The sequence below is a fragment of the Lithobates pipiens genome, unplaced genomic scaffold (assembly GCF_037356315.1).
Source record: "Lithobates pipiens isolate NorthernLeopardFrog02 unplaced genomic scaffold, aLitPip1_a1.2 Scaffold_27, whole genome shotgun sequence".
Classification (NCBI taxonomy): Eukaryota; Metazoa; Chordata; class Amphibia; order Anura; family Ranidae; genus Lithobates; species Lithobates pipiens.
The window spans coordinates 182,226,474-182,243,688 of record NW_027507788.1 but is presented as its reverse complement, the minus strand read 5'-3'; positions in this window follow the sequence as shown (position 1 = coordinate 182,243,688).

Below are 17,215 nucleotides of genomic sequence, written 5' to 3'. Positions count from 1 at the left end.
TCAAAAGAGGTTTTAGACCAGCTAGAAAACAGCGATAATAAATTGGAATCACTCGCAGAATTGAGCGATAGCAATTTGTGGGGAGATCCGTCATCAAATACTGAAAAGTAATGACAGTGACAATTCTGCAACTCAGCAAATTTCAGTGTTTTTGATTTGATTACATTATTGAATAATTGCTATTATTGTTATATTATTATTTGGTACAATTATTTATAATTATTTATTATATTATAATTTATGATTTCATTTTTCAAACTTTATCATACCCGGGATGTCTGCTAGACTCTGGTTTGGACAGATTTAAGTGAGTTATTCCTAAGAATTGCAGGACTACAATATAAAACGCCAAATTTTCATGCAAAATAATGGTACCGCTTTTAGCACCTAAAATCCGAAATAATCGTACCGCCAGGGAGGTTAAAGATGAATGAAATAGCGTTTTCAGTTTGCGGTGCTCAGATACAGTTAAGTTCCACTTTACAGGTGACAGATATAGTTTACATAGGTAATTACAGAAGATTTAAATGCCCAAATAAAAGACAAAAATTGCAGGAATTTATCTATGCACCAGCATTTAATTCAAAATAAGCGATCATGAATACCTTGTAAAAATGAATAAGAAAACAAAGGGCATTAGGGCACTTTAATATGGCAGAGACCCAAAAGGCTCTAAGAACATGTTAGTGGTACAAGGGTCTACAGCTAAAAAAGTTTTTCATTTGACCAGTGTTTTCCTGGTTTGATACCAGGTTGCATGTTCAAAAAGTAACATAGTGGGGTTGATTGTCTAAAGGCAAATAGACAGTGCACTTTGCAATTGCAGTTGCATTCTGCAAGGAAATCATTCCCAGGGCTTAGTGAACAAGGTAAAGCTCTGCTGACTTCCATCATCCAATCATTTGCAAGCAAAAATGCAGTTTTTTTTTTTTTTATTATTTCCTTGCATGTGATTGGGTATTCTTTTCAAGGTGAAGTTTTGGCCGTATTCACTAAGCATTGAGGAATATTGCCTTGCAAAATGCAACTGCAACATGGACAGTCTATTTGCCTTTAGTAAATCAACCCGAATCTCTCTTAATTGACTTCTGGGCAGTTCTTGGGTGAGATAATGGAACCATGTACAAAAAATAATAATTTTTTATTGTGCGTGTGTGCGTGAGCTTATCCTGACCTGTGTCCATCTTTTCTAAATACACTCATTTAGAAAGGTGTGATTTAGGACCAGAATAGATGGGTAGTTGAGTCATTTAGCCAAAATGTCAGTGAATAATTGCCTGCAATCATCACAGCTGTATTTAAAGTAGCAGGAACACTAAGGAACCCTTCAAAATAAGCTTACCAATTATAATTTGACTATCCTGATGCTGCTAACAAAAGCTGCTCATCAGAAACAGTAATTTCTATTTCACTGGTCGTCTTGTTTAGTATCTCCTCAATGTGATGACTAGATGTTGACCAAATAACAGAATATTGAGGATTCTTGGGCAGATTATCTGACAGAGGTTGGTGTTGTCCAGTATTGGTCTCTGATAAGAACTGTGCATCCTTGGGTTGCCTATTTGGACCTTTTACTGTTGGGATGGACATCAGATGTTCTGCTATTTCATGACCAGAAGCATGTGCTTTCGTTGATGTTACTATAATCTCCTCTTCTCCTTTCTTAATTTGATGACCTCTGGGGGAAAGCCAAAAGAATCCATATTTTTCTCTCTCATCTACTTCAGTTTGTGTGTCACGGGGAAGAATCTCCCGAGAGACTGCACCACTCATTGGCCTTTGAGATAAACTAGACCTTTTAATGTCAGTAATATTTTTGGAAAACACCTTATTTTGGTTAAATGTTGTACTAGAATTACTAAGATTGGCTGTAAGTGTATTAGGCCTAAAATCAATGTTCTCTAGTCCCTCATGTTCTCCAACTGGTGAAGAATCCTTGTGTTTTATCTCTGATGTGAGATGAGATGCTTTCCCTGGATTGGTATTGTTGATTGAAATAGTCATATTTTTTCCTGTAGTTTGAGCTGATAAAAATGATCCTGTTGATATTTCAAGAGATCTTGGCAATTCCAGCAATTGTTTGCTTTTAATATACCTGTTCAAGAGAAGACTATCAGGGTAGTGCTCTTGGGTTCCACTTCCTAAGTCAGAAGACTCCAATTTTGGGTTCTCATAAAGTTGGGACTCAGAATAATCCCCTGATCCACTGGTGTCAATATCAGTGCCTTCCACAAAATGTTCAGGGCTTATTTGTGTTGGTTTCACAGAAACTCCATTGAGTAAAGGTATTTCACTATTATCGCTGCTAGTCTTGGATGCCAAAGCCGAATCTGATGTTACAGTATTTTGCCTGTCTTGCTTTTCTTGAGTGTAGACAGAAAACAAAGTTAGGTTTGTAGGTAAAGGGAATTTAGATTCTGGGTTTGGTGTTGTTGCCACTGATAGACTTTGTTGGTCCACCCATGTCTTATTCACAGTTATATTTGCTGTTTTTGAAGGTAGGCCTGGAAATACATGTATAATTTGTAATCCTATTAGCTATCATTTCTTGTTTTTTGCTGCATGATATATACACAAATCTAAAATAATAAAATGTACATAGAATTCCCTATATTAATATTCTTTAATTCCAAGTATTTCCATGACCATAAACCACACATTCCTAGCTTCATTGATGGATTATCTTCAGCTCTGGTCCCTGTGTTCCATACTCCTGTAAACCTGCTGATCTTGCTACTGACCTGGCTATGTCTGACACTTCCCCCTGTTTGTTATGTCTCCTATTGATCGCGTTCCCAACCCTGGCTTGGACTTTTGACCAAGATTCTGCCTACTAATGTTGTACCTTGCTGTCTACACATTGCCAGCCCTTGACTGTCTTTGACCTGGATTCTGATTGTAATTCTGTACCTACCTGCTTTGCTGTTTCTAAACTTGGCTTGTGGCCTTGCTTCTGTTCATCCCAACTCTGCATCTCCAAGTTCAAGTTTGCTGAACCAACTTCTTGGCACCTATGCCCTTCAGCTGTCCAAGCAGTCCCTGTCTCCACCACCAGGGGTGCTTGGATGGGAACTGTGCAAGAGGCCTCCCTTGTCATCTTGGGCTACACAGTCAGGTACATGACTCTGGGGCTGATTTACTAAAACTGGAGAGTGCAAAATTTGGTGCAGCTGTGCTTGGTAGCCAATCAGCTTCTAACTTCAGCTTGTTCAATTAACCATTTGCCTACAGGGCACTTACACCCCCTTCCTGCCCAGGCCATTTTTCAGCTTTCAGTGCTGTCGCACCACCCCGCTGTCATTTCACGGTGGGCGGGCGGCAACTAGCTAAGCTTTGACAAAAAAAAACCTGGAAGCTGATTTCTATATAGAGCTGCACCAGATTTTGGACTCTTCAGTTTTGGTAAATCAACCAAACTCTGTCACAGATATTTCATGATATCTGTTTGTTAGGGTCTGTGTCGATGGACTTTGGCCTTGTGACGATGGGACCAATTTAACATAAGTGGGCGACTCTTTTGAGTTCATTTAGAATTCATTGACATGTCCATCTGGCCAGTTGACCTCCTTCTGACCTGCATCAACCCCCCCTGGCGGTATTCCCGAGTGTGGCTTGGGGTGAAATTTTAGAACCAAAATCGTAACCCAGAGCCAGACTCGGGATCGCATTGCAGGATCCAGGATGAGTATGCTTACCTTGTCCCCTGGATCCAGTGATGTCTCCCTGCAGTGTGAGCGGCTCGTCCTCCGCTCGATCTATCACGGAGCCGAGCTCCGTTCCCTGAGAGCATTGCGATGCACGGGGACGGAGAACGGCGCCAAATTCAAAAAGTAAAACACACACATTACATACAGTATAATGTAATCTTACAGATCACATTGCTGTATGTAATTATTTCACATCCCCTTTGTCCCTAGTGTTCTGCTCAGTGCTCTGCATGTAGTTTTATATTATAAAAACTGTTCTTTCAGCCTGAAAACTGGAGATTGTTCATAGCAACCAAAACTGTCCCTTTACATCAAAAGGGGTTTTAGACCAGCTAGAAAACAGCGATAATAAATTAAAATCACTCGCAGAATTGAGCGATAGCGATTTGTGGGGAGATCCGTCATCAAATACTGAAAAGTAATGACAGTGACAATTCTGCAACTGAGCAAATTTCAGTGTTTTTGATTTGATTACATTATTGAATAATTTTTATTATTATTATATTATTATTTGGTATAATTATTTATAGTTATTTATTATATTTTAATTTATGATTTTGTTTTTCAAATTTTATCATACCCGGGATGTCTACTAGACTCTGGTTTGGACAGATTTAAGTGAGTTGTTCCTAAGAATTACAGGACTACAATATAAAATGCCAAATTTCCATGCAAAATAATTGTACCGCTTTCAGCACCTAAAATCCGAAATAATCATATCGCCAGGGGGGGATTAAGCAGAATTTACATTACAATTGACTTGTTTGAGAATGCTAATCCTGCTTGAGGCAAACAAAAGTTGTCGACACAGGTTCCCAAGCTGACTGTTACAATTTAAAAATCCTATTTTTTTTTTTAAATGTCCCAGAGCCATCAGATGGAAGCTGCCATTTCCCAACTCATGGACTGCATAGGAGTTCTAGGGCAATGGATTGACTGGAGTGAAGCTGAATAAGTTCAACATGAATATAGCGCATAAGCTAGGAAAGCTCTACTTGCACCCGTGACAGAGTCATCAATTTTAAGTAAAAAAGGCAAAAATAAAGCCCAGCTCTGCATGCCTTTTTTCCTTTTTTTTTCTACTTACCTTTTCAGAAATATACATAAAAAAGTCAGCACCAGTTCCCATATACTGTATTTGTATGTGAATGCCAGGTACCACGATGACAACCCCTCGTGGGTGGGTCCATAACACCCTACACTCACAGGATGTGCTCAATTTATTACTGCAGGGGGCAGCACTGCAGAGGAGTGAGGCATCTGAAGCTGCTCTTTTGCTTTTTACACCTCCAGGGAGACCATTTTAAAAGATTAGCCAGAAGTTGGGCTTCAAATTTCAGTTTTTACCTATGCATTCGTAATAATTTTCCAGCGTCCAGTTCATGGGATATGCTATTTCAGCAAACTTCAGGACCAGGTCGATGCTGTAGTATGCCTGAACTCTCTGGATTGGATCTCCTGTAGTACTGCAGTCCTTTAAAAAAAAAAATGATCAGTTTGACCTCATCAACTTGGATTTATTTTTTGATTTTTCAGAAGTCAAATCTGGTGGTGTATGTATGCCAAGATCGTTTTCTATTCATGTATTTTGGATAACAGGCGGTGTACAAGGTGTTCACATTTAATTGCAGTGCCAAGTGCATATAACTGAACATTATTTGAAGGTAGTAAGCATATTTGTCTAGACTGGAATGCTTCATTAAGCCCTGGTTCACACTGACTGCGGGAATGAAATCATGCGAGTTCAGCTGAAGTCGCACGATTTCATTCCCGCATGTCAGTCCCGATTTCGGGATCAATTTCAGAGACAACTTTGCGGGTTTCTGCACAGATGTCAATGAAAATCGAACCCCGAAATTACCAAAAGTAGTACAGAAACCGATTTGGAAGCTGCCATTGCCGGCAATAGCCGCCGATTTGGCATGGCAAATCACATCAATGTGAACCAGGGCTTAAGCAGATGTAAACTAAATTACTGAAATCCCATAGTTGTTAAAATATAAATTAAATTTCAAAAGTAGTTTTCTATTTTTTTAACTTTACAACTTGCATCGATATAATATAGGTTATATATAGGGAGAGGTTTGTTTACACAGACCTCTCCTCGTTCTTCAGCTCTGTGACCCGATCGCAGGACACCAGCGGCGGTCGGGTCCGCTGGTCCCATGGCCACGGTCACGGAGCTCAGGACCGGGTCAGGAGCGCGCCTCTGACCCATGGCTGGGCACTTAAAGAGCCACGTACAGGTACGTGATTGTGCCCAGCTGTGCCATTCTGCCGACGTATATCGTCGTGAGGCGGTCCTTAAGTGGTTAATCTTGCCAGTAAGGTTCTTTTGCAGGTACTTCCTATTATAGGGTCACAATGGTCTCTCCTCATTGTCACCCTTTACAACTGCTTCCAATAGGGACTACAATGGGCCAGACACTCATTGCAACGGAATGTTTGGTTGTTATTGCCATTCAGAAACTTGTCCAAATAGGCTTACTGTCCTTCAAACTTGGGGGGTGGGGGTCTGGATTGCGGGCAGTAGGGGTAAAAAAATGTCCCAGAATCAGTGGACGGAAACATTGTCTCAGGGTTCATGGTCAGTAGGAGGAGGTATAGTACCCCATCATTGGTATCCGTGGGAGAAATACTGTCCTCTCACTTGTATCAAAGAGAGGAATAGTGCCCCATCATTGGTATCAGTGGGAGGAATAGTGCCCCATCATTGGCATCAGTAGAAGGAATGGTGCCCCATCATTGGTACCAGTGGGAGGAATGGTGCCCCATCTTTGGTATCAGTGGGAGGGGTGGTGTCCCCTCACTTGTGTTACAGAGAGGAATAGTGCCCCATCATTAGTATCAGTAGAAGGAATGGTGCCCCATCATTGGTATCAGTGGGAGGAATGGTGCCCCATCTTTGGTATCAGTGGGAGGAGTGTTGTTCCCCTCACTTGTGTTACAGAGAGGAATAGTGCCCCATCATTGGTGTCAATAGAAAGACTATTGCCCCATGATTGGTATCAGTGGGAGGAATAGTGTCCCATCATTGGCATCAGTGGGAGGAATTGTGCCCCATCATTGGTGTCTGTGGGAGAAATAGTGTCCCCTCACTTGTGTCAAAGAGAGGAATAGTGTCCCATCATTGGTGGAAGGAATAGTGCCCCATCAATGGTATCAGTGGAAGGAATGCTGCCTTATCATTGGCATCAGTGTGAGGAATGGTGCTCCATCATTGGCATCAGTGAAATGGTGTCCCATTGTTGGTGACTGTGGGAGGAACACATTTCCATTATTGGTTTCAGTGACAGGATATAGTTCCCTAACACTAAAATCCATCAGAGGAATAGTGCCCCATTATTGGTATCAGTGGGAGCAATAGTGCCCCATCATTCATATCAGTTGTAAGAATGCTACCCCATCATTGGTATTAGTGGGAGGAATAGTGCCCCATCATTGGTATCAGTTGGAAGAACGGAACCCCATCATTGGTATCAGTGGGACAAATGATGCCTCGTCGTTGGTGTCAGTGGCAAGAATTATGCCCCACTATTGGTGTCAGTGGGAGGAATAAAGCCTTGTATTAGTGGGAAGAATAGTGTCCCAAGGTCCAGGCTAGCAAAAAGCCATACATGATCCATAGGCCACAATTTAGAGACCACTGGCTTCCTTTCAAACATGAAATGTCTGAAAAGAGGCACTTGGTAATAAACAGCACTGAGATGTAACAAAGGATGAAACTTAGGTGAAAACAGAATTTTTAAAAGTAAGGGGGAAAAAAAAAGTTCATGATATGCAATGTTTTGCAAACTAAATGTCATCCAGCTAGTGCTTACATCTACTTTATGTAAACCATTATTGCTAGGAATTAGCATTTGAGTTCTACAGAAGCTTACCTGTTGTCTTAGTACTTCATGTGCGGGGATATTAACCATGACAAACTGCTTGTTCTCGGTCACACTGATGCTGATGGCCTGTCCTGCCACAATGTTTTTCAGCGTCAGGGATTCAGTAATGTAGGAGCCCCTCTTCACCAGACCCACACGCTGCTTTGGAATGTAAACCACAACTTCTTCTCCGGGATGTTGGGACACTAGAGAGACAATGTTATGGCAATGCAACATATTACAACAGCACGATCTTTACCCATTTCCATCAGTGAAAATAAACCCGCAATCCCCTTTAGAAGAACCTATCTTCATTGGACTGACATAGCATAATCATTCAGCATGTCAATTACTTTGCAACACGTGGTACCCATGGTCAATCTTTTTCTATTCTACCTCTTATCAGGAGTTGATTGACCAGTAAGGCTTCGCCTAGAGCAGTCTACTAGGGCCAACATTTATTCATTAAATCGGTTGTTCCATTCTCTACTGTTTTCTCCCCTACCGGTGCACCCCCCCATACTCTCCCCTTCTTTTCACCTCCACCTGCAACCCCACCCCACCCTTTTTCTTTCCTTCTTTTTGTCCTCCTGTTCTTCTTGTTTGCTCCCTCTTATTAATTAGCCCTTGTACACACGGTCGGAGATTCCGACAACCAAATCCGTCGGATTTTGTCCGACGGATCTTGTCCAAAACTGTTGCATACACATGGCCAGACAAAGTTGTCGGAAAATCCGATCTTTCAGATCGTGATGACGTAATTTCGTTATGAGGGGACTACGTTCAGGCTAGTAGCCAATAGCTTTGATGTAGGAATTTGATTTGAGCATGCGTGGCACTTTGTCCGATCGGAATTCTCTACACATGATCGGAGTACGTCCGATCGGAGCATTTTGTCGGAAAATATTTCCAGCAAGTTGGAAAATTTGGTCTGACGGATATTCCGACGGAAACAGTCCGATGCAGACCACACACAGTCGGAATATCCGACAAAACGCTCCGATCGGACACATTCCGTCGGTATCTCAGATCGTGTGTACAAGGGCTTAGTTAAAATATTCGGTTGAAAGGTAAGAGACACGGGTGTCTGGCAAGCAACTTATGAAGGACTTGCACTCTTGGCTAAAGGAGTCTCCGTTATGTTGTTTGGGAGATTTTCATGGACTTTTGATGGAATGCTAATACTGTAGGCCTTTGGCCTTTTGAGATTTACACAAGTTGCTGTGTTATTGACTGTACTGTGACCCCTCAGCTGTGTCTGAACTGCCTTATACATGTTACGGTGTCTATATAAGCAGTCTATAAAACCCATGCCTTTTACTAAATAAAGAATTTGTTCACTTTGCAATTGTGAGCATGTCCAGAGGGACACCTTTCTTTAGAGCCCACAGCAAAAGCAAAGCAATTCAATCAATGCAGAAGATGCGACTTGTGTTTGTCAAAGAATTAGTCCTTGGTCCTTCTTATGTTCATAAATTAACTCTTACCGGGTGGGCACGAAGCTTCCATGGAATAGGCATAAAAGCCATGGGCCATCCAGAGAGGTAGGACGTCTGTCTGTCTGTCCAGGAACTGATAAGAATATTGTATTTGTGAAACAATGAATGTTGCTTATTTAAAAAGAATACATTTGTATTGCATAAATCACGGTTTCTCAACCAGGGTTCCATGGAATCCTAGGGTTCCTTCAGAGGTTTATAGGGGTTCCTTGATCAATGAGCATCTCAAATAAGTTCCCACTAACACCGTTGATCTTTTTAGCTATGTGTAAAGGGGGAATTCTTCCCAATGACCACTAGTGTAAGGAGCATTCTTCCGACTGACCATCACACTAATGTATCATGATTTTCAGATATAGGGACTTTTTGCAGGGGTTTCCCGAGACCAGAAAGTTCTTTCAAGGGTTCCTTTGTGCTGAAAAGCTTGAGAAAGGCTGGCATGGGTTCCATGGAATCCTAGGGTTCCTCCTTTCTAGGGGTTCCTTGATCAATGAGCATCTGCATCTCACATAAGTTCCCACTAACACCATTGGTCTTTTTAGCTATCTGTAAGGAGGGAATTCTTCCCAATGACCAGAAAGTTCTTTCAAGGGTTCCTCTGTGCTCAAAAGGTTGAGAAAGGCTGGCATAAATATTTATTATTATTAGTAACAATTTATTTTATTGTTTTAATAATAATAATAAAAATGTTGCTTTGTAGGTACCAAACTGTGTCTATAGATGCTGATTTAAGCTACTGGTCCAACCCTTAGGGCCGGTTCACACTGCGAGCCGCGGCGAGGCGTCTCCGACTTCCTCGCCGCGACTTGCAGGGGGGGTCAGCGGCGACTTGCAGAGGACTTCTGCATAGAAGTCAATGCAAGTCGCCCCCGAAGTCGCCCCGAAGTAGTACAGGAACCTTTTTTCTGAGTCGGAGCGACTCGAGTCGCTCCTCTCAGAACGGTTCCATTGTACTCAATGGGGACAACTTGCGGGAGCGAGGCGAGGCGAGCCGTGTCGCCTCGCCTCGCGCCGCAGTGTGAACCGGCCCTAATGCCGCGTACACACGATCGGACATTTGGGCAGACATGGTCCGGCGGACTATCTGACAAATGTTGCAGCTGAGGTCCGCCAGACTTTCAAACGAACGGAATTGCCCACACACGATCACTCCAAAAGTCAGACGGATTCCAACGTGATGATGTAGAATAAGGAAGTTCATAGCCAGTAGCCAGTAGCTGCCCTAGCATCGGTTTTAGTCCGTTGGACTAGCACACAGACGACCGGATTTTTCGACCAGACTCGAGTCCGTCGGAAAGAATTGAAGCGAGTTTTATTTCTAGGTCCGCCGGACTTTTGGGAAGGAAAAGTCCACTGGAGCCTACACACCAAGTCCGTCACAAAGTCCAATCGTGTGTACGCGGCATTAGGCTTGACTCACACCTATGCATTTTTCGTGCTTTTTGCATTTTGCCGATTTGCACTACAGCACGTGTTCCATAGAAAACCATGTTCAATGGACTGTAGTGCAAATCTGCAAAATGCTAAATGCACTAAAAATGCATAGGTGTGAATTAGGCCTTAATGAGCCAAAATGTTCATGTGCTGAAAAATACTGTACAAACATAACCAGCTAAAAACACACAGGTAAATACATAGGGGGCTGATTTACTAAAGGCAAATAAGCTGTACACTTTGCCAGAGAATTTCCCCTTAGGTTTCGTAAATTAAGGTGAAGCTCTGCTGACTTCCATCATCCACTAATGTACAAGCACAACATACTGTTTTTTTTTTATCTCCTTGCATGTAATCGGGTATTCTTTGCAAAGTGAATTTTCACCACATTCACTAAGGTAAGAGAAATATTCCCTTGCAAACTGAATAGCCTATTTGCCTTTGGTAAATCAACCACTTTGTCTCTTTTCACATATTCCTATGCTACATTGCAGAATTTAGTGCCCAGCATGCACAATGCAGCAGCAAACAAGGCTGAGATAGACTTATGTTGAAAGATCTAAGTAAATAATATCCAATAAACAAAGGAAAGATGTACTAGAGGTAGGAGCACATGCAACATAGTACATTCTGCTTCTGCTAAACTTCAATTGAACCCCTCCCCCCTTCCCAGGCCCCTACTCCCGCACTTCCGCTACAGTAGGATTGCCAGGAACCAGGTGCACCACACTGCAGTACTTAAAGCGGAGTTCCACCCAGAAATGTAACTTCTGCAGATTGGAGCCACGCCCCCCTCCGCTGCCACATTTGGCACCTTTTAGGGGGGAGGGGGGGGGGGCGAATACCTGTCAAATCCAGGTATCTGCTCCAACTTCCGTGGAAAGTACTGTGGGTTAGCCAAAGAGACATAAACAGTAAGGGGTAGATTTACTAAAACTGGTGCACTGCGCATGGTAGCCAATCAGCATCTAACTTCAGCTTGTTTAATTAACCAGTTCCCTACGGCTGTCTTGTAAAATGACGGTGGCAGGAATTGTTCCTCCCTCCGGGTGGGCGTCATATGACGTCCTCTGCTTCCCGGCATTGTGGAGAGCGCATGGGAGCATGCATGGGAGCCTCATCACTGGGGACCCGATGCACGTGCCCGGTGGCCGCGATGTCCGCTGGACACCCGCGATTGCCTGGTAACAGAGCCAGGATGTGGATCTGTGTGTGTGAGACCCTTTTCACACCAAGGGCGTTTTGCAGGCGATATTGCGTTAGAAATAGCGCCTGCAATCCGCCCTTAAAGTGCTGCTCCGTTGTCTCCAGTGTGAAAGCCCGAGGGCTTTCACACTGGAGCGTTGCGCTGGCAGGACGTCAGGAAAAGTCCTGCTAGCAGCTTCTTTGGAGCGGTGAAGGAGCGGTGTGTTTACCACTCCTCCACCGCTACTCCCCATTGAAATCAATGGGGTAGCGCTGCAATACCGCCGGCAAAACACCACTATAGCGGCGTATTGCGGGCGGTTTTAACCCTTAAAAGCGCCCCGCTATCGGCCGAAATGCGCTGCAAATCCAACGGTAAAACGCCGCTAAAAATAGCGGTGTTTTACTGCCGGCAGCTTGGTGTGAAAGCCGTCTAAACACACAGATCCACGTCCTGTCAGGGGAGAGGAGAACTGATTGGATGTTCCTTGTACAGAGGAACACCAATCATTCTCCTCCGCTCATCAGTCCCCTCCCCCCACAGTTAGAAACACTCCCTAGGACACACATTTAACCCCTGCAGCGCCCCCTAGTGTTAACCCCTTCCCTGCCAGTCACATTTATACAGTATTCAGTGCATTTTTTATAGCACCAATCGCTTTATAAATCTGAATGGTCCCAAAATAGTGTCAAAAGTGTCCGATCTGTCTGCCGCAATGTCACAGTCACGATAAAAATTGCAGATCGCCGTCATTAATAGTAAAAAATAATAATAAAAATTACAAATCTATCCCCTATTTTGTAGACGCTATAACTTTTGTGCAAACCAATCAATAAACGCTTATTGGGATTTTTTTAACCAAAAATATGTAGAAGAATACATATCGGCCTAAACTGAGGAAAAAAATAAATAAAAATTGGATATTTATTATAGCAAAAAAGTAATAAATATTGTGTTTTTTTTTTGTTTTTTTTAAATTGACGCTTTTTTTCTTCATAGTGCAAAAAATAAAAAACGCAGAGGTGATCAAATACCACCAAAAGAAAGCTCTACTTGTGGGGGAAAAATGATCAAAATATAATTTGGGTACAACGTCGCGTGACCGTACAATTGTCATTCAAAATCTGACAGTGCTGAAAGCTGAAAATTGGCCTGGGCAGGAAGGGGGTGAAAATGCCCGGCATGGAGTTGGTTAAGCTTTGGCATTAAAACCTGGAAGCTGATTGGTTTATATGCAGAGCTGCACCAGATTTTGCACTCTCCAGTTTTAGTAAATAAATCTCTAAATGTCTTCTTTCAGATAGACTGATGCTCACTGAAACCTTAGACTCACCTTTCTATGATGAGTCTTAAATTTTTGTGTAAATTTCGCCTTAAAGTGGAGTTCCAGCCTAACTTACAACATTGCCTGTAATTATCAATGACTGCACCCCCAATTCATTTTTGGATACTTTTTTTTTTTTTGTAATTTTTTACCTTTTCTCGATTCGTGAGGCTGTACTTCCATCCAACCTCACCGCAGCGAGGTACGTAATTTCTGCTTGTCCATGGCCTCCTGGGATTGCAGTGTCATCAATCCCAGGAGTCAATGGGAATCCACCGCTACTAGCATTGCGTAATTTCACAACCAAAAATGACACAATGCTAGGCGGAGATAGGCGCCATTTTAATTTGGGGATTGGCAACCTGGTAGACACACAGTGGGCCGCCATTTGTTCCCACTGCACACGTGCAAGATCGGGAGGCGCATGCTGGGTAGCTAGCTGCACCTAATCCCAATCTTCACATGTACACACTAAGGATGACTGTGTGCTAAATCTGCAGTTTAGCGTAAGTACTGAAAGATGCACAAAGAACAGAAACAGTAAAATGGACAACACCATTTGTAATCGACAAGCAGTGATTGTCACAGGGGTTATTTAAAAAAATAAATAAATAAATGTCTGGAACTCCGCTTTAAGCTGCTAATCTTGGTAATTTTATTTATTTTTTTAACCAAGATTTTAAACCATAGGTAACAGAACCACTATATATTTTCTTTAAAGTGAAAGATAAGCACAAATGTACAAAATTTGGAGAAGAAAGTTTTTTTTATTTATTTTTTTATGCAAAAGAGACATAATATTTCTCTTTTGCCCAAAAAAAAAAAAACTGCAGAAATTTTCACAAACTTTTTCAACTGTACACTGAGCTACATATGCACAACTCAGTGTGCAATCCAGATGCCATATGAATGCACCCAGCAGAATGCAGGTGTTACATCATTCTAGCCAGGCCAATCAAGATGGCTGAAAACTCAGAACTTAGACGAAGTCAGTGAGAAGATTCCGGTGTTGTGACATATACAGTCCCGGCCATCGAAAAGTGTCCGCCCCGTATTGCACAGGCGCAGCACTTGCGCAGTACGGAGCAGAAGGAGATTCGGAAAATCTCGGAAGATTATTATTATTATTATTCAGGATTTATATAGCGCCAATAGTTTGCGCAGCGCTTTACAATATGAGGGCAGACAGTACACTTACAATACAAATCAATACAGGAGGGATCAGAGGGCCCTGCTTGTTACAGCTTACAATCTAGAAGATGAACGACACCTGCGCCGTGAGTCGAGGTGCTAGCCCCACCATCCAAGTGGACATAGGGAGGCACATATTAGAGGGCCCCTTGCGGGCTCACTTCGCTCGCCACACTTCGGGCATGGCCACGCTTCACTCGGCTGTTTTATATTCTAGCTCTATGTCCACTTGGATGGTGGGGCTAGAACCTGAACTCACAGTGCAGGCGGCGTTCATCTTCGGCTATTTTCGGAATCTGCTTGTCCTGTGTACTGCGCATGCGCAGTACACAGCGGACACTATCCGATGGGGGACACTATCCGATAGGACACCGGCGCAAGAGGGTAGGTGAGTATAATTCTTAGTAGGAAATGTCATAGAGGAGGAAGGGCAAGGGAAGAAATGGGACTTTGTATGAAGCATGCAGTCTTGGGGACAACCAACTATCAATGGTGTAATTGTTTAAATAGATACATTAGGACCATAATCAACAAAGTAATATCAATGAGTGATAGTGGTGCTGTAACCCCTGGATAGAATCTGAGATCCACCTAAGTATGTATATAGTACACAGTCTCAAGGAGAACCAACTATCAATGATAACAATATAGTTCTACTTATTAAGATACAGTAGGACCATAATTAGTAAAATAAGAACAATTTTTTATTAGTGGTAGTATAACCCATAATTTCATCTATATACACATAATATTACTTGTAGAACTTTTTAAATTCGCAATTTTGAAGCGTAACATGTTGGGTATCAATTTACTCGGTGTAACATCATCTTTTCAATATAACAAAAAAATTGAGCTAACTTTATTGTTGTCTTATTTTTAAAATCAAAAAAGTATATATATATTTTTTTTAAAGTGCGCTTGTAAGACCACTGCACAGAAAGTATTGTGACAACCGCCATTTTATTCTCTAGGGCCATAGAAAAAAAAAAAAAAATATATATATATATATATATATATATATATATATATATATATAAAATGTTTGTAGGTTCAAAGTAATTTTCGAGTAAAAAAATTTTTTTTTAAACCAGTAAACACCAAATCTAAAAACAAGGCTCTGTCCTTAAGTGGTTAAAGTTCATATAAGTGTAATGGCAAGCGTCCCGATACTTTTGGTGATATAGTGTAAGTGATGCTTTGACAGTCAAAAGACCAAAACTACCTGCGTCAACCACTGCTGCTCCCTGCAAATCTTTCTACAGATGAGACACTTTAAAAGATCATTTACTTACCTGTCTGGGATTCAGCAATTGGCCCCGTAGTCCTCTCACTGTTACATTGACGTCATTCATCTCCACTTCTACACCAATTAAGCTTGCATCTTCCACTGCGACCACCAATTCCCCACGAAATGTGAGATACCAGTCCTGGGGAAGAAAGAACAAATTGACTGTGTGTTTTTGGAATTATCACATAGCTAAATGCTGATTGGATGCAGGAAGAGGAAGGTCAAAGCTGGGGTTCTTAACAACTTCCGGAACTGCCCACCATGGATATACGTCGGTACTTTGCCTTTAAACACCGGGGTTATGGCAGCAGATAGCTGCCATAACCTCTGTATTTTTTTTAAACGGTGAGTGGTCCGCTTTGACATAAAAGTTGTCTCAGCGGCAGATTCGCCGCAAGATTACTTTTATGGATGGCGGGAGAGGCGCCCACGTATGTAAACAGTGTTCAAACCACATCATGTGAGCTATCACCGCAATCGTTAGAGCAAGTGCACCACTGTAACTCTAACCTGATAACCTGTAGAAATTTTTAAACATCGCCTATGGAGATTTTTAAGTACCAAAGTTTGTCACCGTTCCACGAGCATGCTAAATTTTGAAGCGTGACATGTTAGGTATCCATTTACTCCACATAACAATATCTTTCACATTATAGAACAAAAACTGGACTATCTTTACTGATTTCTTATTTTTTAATTCAAAAAAGTGTATTTTGTCCCTAAGAATTGCGTTTAAAAGACGGCTGCGCAAATACTGTGTAATATGAAATATTGCATATTGCAACAGCCGCCATTTTATTCTCCAGAGACTTTTCTAAAAAAAATATATATATAGTTTAAATCAGTATTTTTTGCTAGAAAAATACTTAGAACCCCCAAACATTATATATATATATATATATATAGATATATATATATATATATATATATATATATATATATATATATATATATATATATATATATATATATATATATATATATCTATATATATATATAGATATATATATCTATATATATATATATATATATATCTATATATATATATAGATATATATATATATATAAAAGGTTTGGGGGTTCTAAGTATTTTTCTATAAAAAAATACTGATTTAAACTTGTAAACAACAAGTGTCAAAAATAGGCTCGATCCAGAATTTAAAGAAACTCTGTAATCGAAATAAAAGTGCTAGTGAAAGATGTACTAGCAAGAACAGAAAGTAAATCCTCATCTATACTGGTGCCCACTAAATGCCACTGTGAAGAAGAGTGGGGCTCCGAGTAAGGGCTCTTCCACACTATTGCTTGAGGAATGGTAAAACCCCAAAGTTGAGCAGTGCGTTTACCGCACCCAACAGCTACTCAGAGGCCACAGAGACAGCAGCCGGGGATGTAAACATGCACAGCAGCACAAATTATATCCCCTATCGATTTTTACGGGTGTATCGCCTACCAAATGCAACCCACTAAAGTGAATGGGGTCACTCTGCAAGCACCCTGCAACCATCTGCAATGAATGCACTAGTGTGGGGATTCAGGGATTAAAGCAGGCAGTGAGGAGAGGACACAACACCTCCTCACCGCCTGACAATTGTTCTCTGAAAAGCGATCCAAGAGCAAGCTCTAAAATGATAAGCCTCCCCAGCAATAGGGGCCCTTCCATTCAAAAATATTGTTTCAGGACGGAAATGGTGAAACAAACAACATTTTCTTT